This window comes from Macaca nemestrina, chromosome 5, assembly GCF_043159975.1.
Source record: "Macaca nemestrina isolate mMacNem1 chromosome 5, mMacNem.hap1, whole genome shotgun sequence".
Classification (NCBI taxonomy): Eukaryota; Metazoa; Chordata; class Mammalia; order Primates; family Cercopithecidae; genus Macaca; species Macaca nemestrina.
In genome coordinates this window covers 60198347-60210434 of record NC_092129.1, presented here as the reverse complement: position 1 = coordinate 60210434, position 12088 = coordinate 60198347, and positions in this window count along the sequence as shown.

Here is a 12088-nt window from a genome sequence, read left to right as displayed (position 1 = left end):
CTGTTCTCAGATTCCACAGAAATAAGGCTAGCAAAGAGATCCACGAAAAAGAGATGTAACTCTGTGAGTGGAAGTCACACATCACAGAGCAGTTTCTCAGGAAGCTTCTTTCCAGATTTCATCTGAGGATATTTCCTTTTTCACCATAGCCCTCTATGGGCTTCCAAATATCACTTTGCAATTCCACAAGAACTGTCTTAGCGAAAGGCTTCTTGAGGGGAAAGCTGTAACTCACTGAGTTCATTTCACAGAACACAAAGAAGTTTCTCAGAAATCTTCTTTCTCTTTGTTATCGGAGGATATTTACTTTGGCCCTATAGTCGTCAAAGAGTTCCGAAATATCTGTTCTCAGATTCCACAGAAATAAGGCTAGCAAAGAGATCCACGAAATACAGATGTAACTCTGTGAGATGAATTAACAGAACACTAAGCAGATTCTCAGAAAGATTCTTTCCAGATTTCATCTGAGGATATTTCCTTTTTCACCATAGCCCTCTATGGGCTTCCAAATATCACTTTGCCAATTCCACGAGAACTGTCTTAGCGAAAGGTTTCTTGAGGGGAAAGCTGTAACTCTGTGAGATGATTTCACAGAACACAAAGAAGTTTCTCAGAAAGCTTCTTTCTCTTTGTTTTCGGAGGATATTTTCTTTGGCCCTATAGTCTTCAAAGAGATCCGAAATATCTGTTCTCAGATTCCACAGAAATAATGCTAGCAAAGAGATCCACGAAAAACAGATGTAACTCTTTGAGTGGAAGTCACACATCAAAGAGCAGTTTCTCAGAAAGCTTCTTTCCAGATTTCATCTGAGGATATTTCCTTTTTCACCGTAGCCCTCTATGGGCTTCCAAATATCACTTTGCCAGTTCCCCAAGAACTGTCTTAGCAAAAGGCTTCTTGAGGGGAAAGCTGTAACTCTGTGAGATGATTTCACAGAACACAAAGAAGTTTCTCAGAAAGCTTCTTTCTCTTTGTTATCGGAGGATATTTCCTTTGGCCCTATAGTCTTCAAAGGGATCCGAAATATCTGTTCTCAGATTCCACAGAAATAAGGCTAGCAAAGAGATCCACGAAAAACAGATGTAACTCTGTGAGTGGAAGTCACACATCACAGAGCAGTTTCTCAGAAACTTCTTTCCAGATTTCATCTGAGGATATTTCCTTTTTCACCATAGCCCTCTATGGGCTTCCAAATATCACTTTGCCAATTCCACAAGAACTGTCTTAGCAAAAGGCTTCTTGAGGGGAAAGCTGTAACTCTGTGAGATGATTTCACAGAACACAAAGAAGTTTCTCAGAAAGCTTCTTTCTCTTTGTCATCGGAGGATATTTCCTTTGGCCCTATAGACTTCAAAGGGATCCGAAATATCTGTTCTCAGACTCCACAGAAATAAGGCTAGCAAAGAGATCCACGAAAAACAGATGTAACTCTGTGAGTGGAAGTCACACATCACAGAGCAGTTTCTCAGAAAGCTTCTTTCCAGATTTCATCTGAGGATATTTCCTTTTTCACCGTAGCCCTCTATGGGCTTCCAAATATCACTCTGCCAATTCCACAAGAACAGTCTTAGGAAAAGGCTTCTTGAGGGGAAAGCTGTAACTCTGTGAGATGATTTCACAGAAAACAAAGAAGTTTCTCAGAAAGCTTCTTTCTCTTTGTTATCGGAGGATATTTCCTTTGGCCCTATAGTCTTCAAAGTGATCCGAAATATCTGTTCTCAGATTCCACAGAAATAAGGCTAGCAAAGAGATCCACGAAATACAGATGTAACTCTGTGAGATGAATTAACAGAACACTAAGAAGGTTCTCAGAAAGCTTCTTTCCAGATTTTACATGAGGATATTTCCTTTCTCACCGTAGCCTTCTATGGGCTTCCAAATATCACTTTGCCAATTCCACAAGAACTGTCTTAGCGAAAGGTTTCTTGAGGGGAAAGCTGTAACTCTGTGAGATGATTTCACAGAACACAAAGAAATTTCTCAGAAATCTTCTTTCTCTTTGTTATCGGAGGATATTTTCTTTGGCCCTATAGACTTCAAAGGGATCCGAAATATCTGTTCTCAGACTCCACAGAAATAAGGCTAGCAAAGAGATCCACGAAAAACAGATGTAACTCTGTGAGTGGAAGTCACACATCACAGACCCGTTTCTCAGAAAGCTTCTTTCCAGATTTCATCTGAGGATATTTCCTTTTTCACCGTAGCCCTCTATGGGCTTCCAAATATCACTCTGCCAATTCCACAAGAACAGTCTTAGGAAAAGGCTTCTTGAGGGGAAAGCTGTAACTCTGTGAGATGATTTCACAGAAAACAAAGAAGTTTCTCAGAAAGCTTCTTTCTCTTTGTTATCGGAGGATATTTCCTTTGGCCCTATAGTCTTCAAAGTGATCCGAAATATCTGTTCTCAGATTCCACAGAAATAAGGCTAGCAAAGAGATCCACGAAATACAGATGTAACTCTGTGAGATGAATTAACAGAACACTAAGAAGGTTCTCAGAAAGCTTCTTTCCAGATTTTACATGAGGATATTTCCTTTCTCACCGTAGCCTTCTATGGGCTTCCAAATATCACTTTGCCAATTCCACAAGAACTGTCTTAGCGAAAGTTTTCTTGAGGGGAAAGCTGTAACTCTGTGAGATGATTTCACAGAACACAAAGAAATTTCTCAGAAATCTTCTTTCTCTTTGTTATCGGAGGATATTTCCTTTGGCCCTATAGACTTTAAAGGGTTCCGAAATATCTGTTCTCAGATTGCACAGAAATAAGGCTAGCAAAGAGATCCACGAAATAGAGAATGTAACTCTGTGAGATGAATTAACAGAACACTAAGCAGTTTCTCAGAAAGCTTCTTTCCAGATTTCATCTGAGGATATTTCCTTTTTCACCATAGCCCTCTATGGGCTTCCACATATCTCTTTGCCAATTCCACAAGAACTGTCTTAACGAAAGGCTTCTTGAGGGGAAAGCTGTAACTCTGTGAGATGATTTCACAGAACACAAAGAAGTTTCTTAGAAAGCTTCTTTCTCTTTGTTATCGGAGGATATTTCCTTTGGACCTATAATCTTCAAAGGGATCCGAAATATCTGTTCTCAGATTCCACAGAAATAAGGCTAGCAAAGAGATCCACGAAAAAGAGATGTAACTCTGTGAGTGGAAGTCACACATCACTGAGCAGTTTCTCAGGAAGCTTCTTTCCAGATTTCATCTGAGGATATTTCCTTTTTCACCATAGCCCTCTATGGGCTTCCAAATATCACTTTGCCAATTCCACAAGAACTGTCTTAGCGAAAGGCTTCTTGAGGGGAAAGCTGTAACTCACTGAGTTCATTTCACAGAACACAAAGAAGTTTCTCAGAAATATTCTTTCTCTTTGTTATCGGAGGATATTTACTTTGGCCCTATAGTCTTCAAAGGGATCCGAAATATCTGTTCTCAGATTCCACAGAAATAAGGCTAGCAAAGAGATCCACGAAATACAGATGTAACTCTGTGAGATGAATTAACAGAACACTAAGCAGTTTCTCAGAAAGATTCTTTCCAGATTTCATCTGAGGATATTTCCTTTTTCACCATAGCCCTCTATGGGCTTCCAAATATCACTTTGCCAATTCCACGAGAACTGTCTTAGCGAAAGGTTTCTTGAGGGGAAAGCTGTAACTCTGTGAGATGATTTCACAGAACACAAAGAAGTTTCTCAGAAAGCTTCTTTCTCTTTGTTATCGGAGGATATTTTCTTTGGCCCTATAGACTTCAAAGAGATCCGAAATATCTGTTCTCAGATTCCACAGAAATAATGCTAGCATAGAGATCCACGAAAAACAGATGTAACTCTTTGAGTGGAAGTCACACATCAAAGAGCAGTTTCTCAGAAAGCTTCTTTCCAGATTTCATCTGAGGATATTTCCTTTTTCACCATAGCCCTCTATGGACTTCCAAATATCACTTTGCCAATTCCACGAGAACTGTCTTAGCGAAAGGTTTCTTGAAGGGAAAGCTGTAACTCTGTGAGATGATTTCACAGAACACAAAGAAGTTTCTCAGAAAGCTTCTTTCTCTTTGTTATCGGAGGATATTTCCTTTGGCCCTATAGACTTCAAAGGGATCCGAAATATCTGTTCTCAGATTCCACAGAAATAAGGCTAGCAAAGAGATCCACGAAAAACAGATGTAACTCTGTGAGTGGAAGTCACACATCACAGACCCGTTTCTGAGAAAGCTTCTTTCCAGATTTCATCTGAGGATATTTCCTTTTTCACCATAGCCCTCTATGGGCTTCCAAATATCACTTTGCCAATTCCACAAGAACTGTCTTAGCGAAAGGCTTCTTGAGGGGAAAGCTGTAACTCACTGAGTTCATTTCACAGAACACAAGGAAGTTTCTCAGAAATCTTCTTTCTCTTTGTTATCGGAGGATATTTACTTTGGCCCTATAGTCTTCAAAGGGTTCCGAAATATCTGTTCTCAGATTCCACAGAAATAAGGCTAGCAAAGAGATCCACGAAATACAGATGTAACTCTGTGAGATGAATTAACAGAACACTAAGCAGTTTCTCAGAAAGATTCTTTCCAGATTTCATCTGAGGATATTTCCTTTTTCACCATAGCCCTCTATGGGCTTCCAAATATCACTTTGCCAATTCCACGAGAACTGTCTTAACTAAAGGTTTCTTGAGGGGAAAGCTGTAACTCTGTGAGATGATTTCACAGAACACAAAGAAGTTTCTCAGAAAGCTTCTTTCTCTTTGTTATCGGAGGATATTTTCTTTGGTCCTATAGTCTTCAAAGAGATCCGAAATATCTGTTCTCAGATTCCACAGAAATAATGCTAGCAAAGAGATCCACGAAAAACAGATGTAACTCTTTGAGTGGAAGTCACACATCAAAGAGCAGTTTCTCAGAAAGCTTCTTTCCAGATTTCATCTGAGGATATTTCCTTTTTCACCGTAGCCCTCTATGGGCTTCCAAATATCACTTTGCCAATTCCCCAAGAACTGTCTTAGCAAAAGGCTTCTTGAGGGGAAAGCTGTAACTCTGTGAGATGATTTCACAGAACACAAAGAAGTTTCTCAGAAAGCTTCTTTCTCTTTGTTATCGTAGGATATTTCCTTTGGCCCTATAGTCTTCAAAGGGATCCGAAATATCTGTTCTCAGATTCCACAGAAATAAGGCTAGCAAAGAGATCCACGAAAAACAGATGTAAATCTGTGAGTGGAAGTCACACATCACAGAGCAGTTTCTCAGAAACTTCTTTCCAGATTTCATCTGAGGATATTTCCTTTTTCCCCATAGCCCTCTATGTGCTTCCAAATATCACTTTTCCAATTCCACAAGAACTGTCTTAGCAAAAGGCTTCTTGAGGGGAAAGGTGTAACTCTGTGAGATGATTTCACAGAACACAAAGAAGTTTCTCAGAAAGCTTCTTTCTCTTTGTTATCGGAGGATATTTCCTTTGGCCCTATAGACTTCAAAGGGATCGGAAATATCTGTTCTCAGATTCCACAGAAATAAGGCTAGCAAAGAGATCCACGAAAAACAGATGTAACTCGGTGAGTGGAAGTCACACATCACAGACCCGTTTCTCAGAAAGCTTCTTTCCAGATTTCATCTGAGGATATTTCCTTTTTCACCGTAGCCCTCTATGGGCTTCCAAATATCACTCTGCCAATTCCACAAGAACTGTCTTAGGAAAAGGCTTCTTGAGGGGAAAGCTGTAACTCTGTGAGATGATTTCACAGAAAACAAAGAAGTTTCTCAGAAAGCTTCTTTCTCTTTGTTATCGGAGGATATTTCCTTTGGCCCTATAGTCTTCAAAGTGATCCGAAATATCTGTTCTCAGATTCCACAGAAATAAGGCTAGCAAAGAGATCCACTAAATACAGATGTAACTCTGTGAGATGAATTAACAGAACACTAAGTAGTTTGTCAGAAAGCTTCTTTCCAGATTTCATCTGAGGATATTTCCTTTTTCACCATAGCCCTCTATGGGCTTCCAAATATCACTTTGCCAATTCCACGAGAACTGTCTTAGGGAAAGGTTTCTTGAGGGGAAAGCTGTAACTCTGTGAGATGATTTCACAGAACACAAAGAAATTTCTCAGAAATCTTCTTTCTCTTTGTTATCGGAGGATATTTCCTTTGGCCCTATAGACTTTAAAGGGTTCCAAAATATCTGTTCTCAGATTCCACAGAAATAAGGCTAGCAAAGAGATCCACGAAATAGAGAATGTAATTCTGTGAGATGCATTAACAGAACACTAAGCAGTTTCTCAGAAAGCTTCTTTCCAGATTTCATCTGAGGATATTTCCTTTTGCACCATAGCCCTCTATGGGCTTCCACATATCTCTTTGCCAATTCCACAAGAACTGTCTTAACGAAAGGCTTCTTGAGGGGAAAGCTGTAACTCTGTGAGATGATTTCACAGAACACAAAGAAGTTTCTTAGAAAGCTTCTTTCTCTTTGTTATCGGAGGATATTTCCTTTGGCCCTATAATCTTCAAAGGGATCCGAAATATCTGTTCTCAGATTCCACAGAAATAAGGCTAGCAAAGAGATCCACGAAAAAGAGATGTAACTCTGTGAGTGGAAGTCACACATCACAGAGCAGTTTCTCAGGAAGCTTCTTTCCAGATTTCATCTGAGGATATTTCCTTTTTCACCATAGCCCTCTATGGGGTTCCAAATATCACTTTGCCAATTCCACAAGAACTGTCTTAGCGAAAGGCTTCTTGAGGGGAAAGCTGTAACTCACTGAGTTCATTTCACAGAACACAAAGAAGTTTCTCAGAAATCTTCTTTCTCTTTGTTATCGGAGGATATTTACTTTGGCCCTATAGTCTTCAAAGGGTTCCGAAATATCTGTTCTCAGATTCCACAGAAATAAGGCTAGCAAAGAGATCCACGAAATACAGATGTAACTCTGTGAGATGAATTAACAGAACACTAAGCAGTTTCTCAGAAAGATTCTTTCCAGATTTCATCTGAGGATATTTCCTTTTTCACCATAGCCCTCTATGGGCTTCCAAATATCACTTTGCCAATTCCACGAGAACTGTCTTAGCGAAAGTTTTCTTGAGGGGAAAGCTGTAACTCTGTGAGATGATTTCAAAGAACACAAAGAAGTTTCTCAGAAAGCTTCTTTCTCTTTGTTATCGGAGGATATTTTCTTTGGCCCTATAGTCTTCAAAGAGATCCGAAATATCTCTTCTCAGATTCCACAGAAATAATGCTAGCAAAGAGATCCACGAAAAACAGATGTAACTCTTTGAGTGGAAGTCACACATCAAAGAGCAGTTTCTCAGAAAGCTTCATTCCAGATTTCATCTGAGGATATTTCCTTTTTCACCGTAGCCCTCTATGGGCTTCCAAATATCACTTTGCCAATTCCCCAAGAACTGTCTTAGCAAAAGGCTTCTTGAGGGGAAAGCTGTAACTCTGTGAGATGATTTCACAGAACACAAAGAAGTTTCTCAGAAAGCTTCTTTCTCTTTGTTATCGGAGGATATTTTCTTTGGCCCTATAGTCTTCAAAGGGATCCGAAATATCTGTTCTCAGATTCCACAGAAATAAGGCTAGCAAAGAGATCCACGAAAAACAGATGTAACTCTGTGAGTGGAAGTCACACATCACAGAGCAGTTTCTCAGAAACTTCTTTCCAGATTTCATCTGAGGATATTTCCTTTTTCACCATAGCCCTCTATGGGCTTCCAAATATCACTTTGCCAATTCCACAAGAACTGTCTTAGCAAAAGGCTTCTTGAGGGGAAAGCTGTAACTCTGTGAGATGATTTCACAGAACACAAAGAAGTTTCTCAGAAAGCTTCTTTCTCTTTGTCATCGGAGGATATTTCCTTTGGCCCTATAGACTTCAAAGGGATCCGAAATATCTGTTCTCAGACTCCACAGAAATAAGGCTAGCAAAGAGATCCACGAAAAACAGATGTAACTCTGTGAGTGGAAGTCACACATCACAGACCCGTTTCTCAGAAAGCTTCCTTCCAGATTTCATCTGAGGATATTTCCTTTTTCACCGTAGCCCTCTATGGGCTTCCAAATATCACTCTGCCAATTCCACAAGAACAGTCTTAGGAAAAGGCTTCTTGAGGGGAAAGCTGTAACTCTGTGAGATGATTTCACAGAAAACAAAGAAGTTTCTCAGAAAGCTTCTTTCTCTTTGTTATCGGAGGATATTTCCTTTGGCCCTATAGTCTTCAAAGTGATCCGAAATATCTGTTCTCAGATTCCACAGAAATAAGGCTAGCAAAGAGATCCACGAAATACAGATGTAACTCTGTGAGATGAATTAACAGAACACTAAGAAGGTTCTCAGAAAGCTTCTTTCCAGATTTTACATGAGGATATTTCCTTTCTCACCGTAGCCTTCTATGGGCTTCCAAATATCACTTTGCCAATTCCACAAGAACTGTCTTAGCGAAAGGTTTCTTGAGGGGAAAGCTGTAACTCTGTGAGATGATTTCACAGAACACAAAGAAATTTCTCAGAAATCTTCTTTCTCTTTGTTATCGGAGGATATTTCCTTTGGCCCTATAGACTTTAAAGGGTTCCGAAATATCTGTTCTCAGATTGCACAGAAATAAGGCTAGCAAAGAGATCCACGAAATAGAGAATGTAACTCTGTGAGATGAATTAACAGAACACTAAGCAGTTTCTCAGAAAGCTTCTTTCCAGATTTCATCTGAGGATATTTCCTTTTTCACCATAGCCCTCTATGGGCTTCCACATATCTCTTTGCCAATTCCACAAGAACTGTCTTAACGAAAGGCTTCTTGAGGGGAAAGCTGTAACTCTGTGAGATGATTTCACAGAACACAAAGAAGTTTCTTAGAAAGCTTCTTTCTCTTTGTTATCGGAGGATATTTCCTTTGGACCTATAATCTTCAAAGGGATCCGAAATATCTGTTCTCAGATTCCACAGAAATAAGGCTAGCAAAGAGATCCACGAAAAAGAGATGTAACTCTGTGAGTGGAAGTCACACATCACAGAGCAGTTTCTCAGGAAGCTTCTTTCCAGATTTCATCTGAGGATATTTCCTTTTTCACCATAGCCCTCTATGGGCTTCCAAATATCACTTTGCCAATTCCACAAGAACTGTCTTAGCGAAAGGCTTCTTGAGGGGAAAGCTGTAACTCACTGAGTTCATTTCACAGAACACAAAGAAGTTTCTCAGAAATATTCTTTCTCTTTGTTATCGGAGGATATTTACTTTGGCCCTATAGTCTTCAAAGGGATCCGAAATATCTGTTCTCAGATTCCACAGAAATAAGGCTAGCAAAGAGATCCACGAAATACAGATGTAACTCTGTGAGATGAATTAACAGAACACTAAGCAGTTTCTCAGAAAGATTCTTTCCAGATTTCATCTGAGGATATTTCCTTTTTCACCATAGCCCTCTATGGGCTTCCAAATATCACTTTGCCAATTCCACGAGAACTGTCTTAGCGAAAGGTTTCTTGAGGGGAAAGCTGTAACTCTGTGAGATGATTTCACAGAACACAAAGAAGTTTCTCAGAAAGCTTCTTTCTCTTTGTTATCGGAGGATATTTTCTTTGGCCCTATAGACTTCAAAGAGATCCGAAATATCTGTTCTCAGATTCCACAGAAATAATGCTAGCAAAGAGATCCACGAAAAACAGATGTAACTCTTTGAGTGGAAGTCACACATCAAAGAGCAGTTTCTCAGAAAGCTTCTTTCCAGATTTCATCTGAGGATATTTCCTTTTTCACCATAGCCCTCTATGGACTTCCAAATATCACTTTGCCAATTCCACGAGAACTGTCTTAGCGAAAGGTTTCTTGAAGGGAAAGCTGTAACTCTGTGAGATGATTTCACAGAACACAAAGAAGTTTCTCAGAAAGCTTCTTTCTCTTTGTTATCGGAGGATATTTCCTTTGGCCCTATAGACTTCAAAGGGATCCGAAATATCTGTTCTCAGATTCCACAGAAATAAGGCTAGCAAAGAGATCCACGAAAAACAGATGTAACTCTGTGAGTGGAAGTCACACATCACAGACCCGTTTCTGAGAAAGCTTCTTTCCAGATTTCATCTGAGGATATTTCCTTTTTCACCATAGCCCTCTATGGGCTTCCAAATATCACTTTGCCAATTCCACAAGAACTGTCTTAGCAAAAGGCTTCTTGAGGGGAAAGCTGTAACTCTGTGAGATGATTTCACAGAACACAAAGAAGTTTCTCAGAAAGCTTCTTTCTCTTTGTCATCGAAGGATATTTCCTTTGGCCCTATAGACTTCAAAGGGATCCGAAATATCTGTTCTCAGACTCCACAGAAATAAGGCTAGCAAAGAGATCCACGAAAAACAGATGTAACTCTGTGAGTGGAAGTCACACATCACAGACCCGTTTCTCAGAAAGCTTCTTTCCAGATTTCATCTGAGGATATTTCCTTTTTCACCGTAGCCCTCTATGGGCTTCCAAATATCACTCTGCCAATTCCACAAGAACAGTCTTAGGAAAAGGCTTCTTGAGGGGAAAGCTGTAACTCTGTGAGATGATTTCACAGAAAACAAAGAAGTTTCTCAGAAAGCTTCTTTCTCTTTGTTATCGGAGGATATTTCCTTTGGCCCTATAGTCTTCAAAGTGATCCGAAATATCTGTTCTCAGATTCCACAGAAATAAGGCTAGCAAAGAGATCCACGAAATACAGATGTAACTCTGTGAGATGAATTAACAGAACACTAAGAAGGTTCTCAGAAAGCTTCTTTCCAGATTTTACATGAGGATATTTCCTTTCTCACCGTAGCCTTCTATGGGCTTCCAAATATCACTTTGCCAATTCCACAAGAACTGTCTTAGCGAAAGGTTTCTTGAGGGGAAAGCTGTAACTCTGTGAGATGATTTCACAGAACACAAAGAAATTTCTCAGAAATCTTCTTTCTCTTTGTTATCGGAGGATATTTCCTTTGGCCCTATAGACTTTAAAGGGTTCCGAAATATCTGTTCTCAGATTGCACAGAAATAAGGCTAGCAAAGAGATCCACGAAATAGAGAATGTAACTCTGTGAGATGAATTAACAGAACACTAAGCAGTTTCTCAGAAAGCTTCTTTCCAGATTTCATCTGAGGATATTTCCTTTTTCACCATAGCCCTCTATGGGCTTCCACATATCTCTTTGCCAATTCCACAAGAACTGTCTTAACGAAAGGCTTCTTGAGGGGAAAGCTGTAACTCTGTGAGATGATTTCACAGAACACAAAGAAGTTTCTTAGAAAGCTTCTTTCTCTTTGTTATCGGAGGATATTTCCTTTGGACCTATAATCTTCAAAGGGATCCGAAATATCTGTTCTCAGATTCCACAGAAATAAGGCTAGCAAAGAGATCCACGAAAAAGAGATGTAACTCTGTGAGTGGAAGTCACACATCACAGAGCAGTTTCTCAGGAAGCTTCTTTCCAGATTTCATCTGAGGATATTTCCTTTTTCACCATAGCCCTCTATGGGCTTCCAAATATCACTTTGCCAATTCCACAAGAACTGTCTTAGCGAAAGGCTTCTTGAGGGGAAAGCTGTAACTCACTGAGTTCATTTCACAGAACACAAAGAAGTTTCTCAGAAATATTCTTTCTCTTTGTTATCGGAGGATATTTACTTTGGCCCTATAGTCTTCAAAGGGATCCGAAATATCTGTTCTCAGATTCCACAGAAATAAGGCTAGCAAAGAGATCCACGAAATACAGATGTAACTCTGTGAGATGAATTAACAGAACACTAAGCAGTTTCTCAGAAAGATTCTTTCCAGATTTCATCTGAGGATATTTCCTTTTTCACCATAGCCCTCTATGGGCTTCCAAATATCACTTTGCCAATTCCACGAGAACTGTCTTAGCGAAAGGTTTCTTGAGGGGAAAGCTGTAACTCTGTGAGATGATTTCACAGAACACAAAGAAGTTTCTCAGAAAGCTTCTTTCTCTTTGTTATCGGAGGATATTTTCTTTGGCCCTATAGACTTCAAAGAGATCCGAAATATCTGTTCTCAGATTCCACAGAAATAATGCTAGCAAAGAGATCCACGAAAAACAGATGTAACTCTTTGAGTGGAAGTCACACATC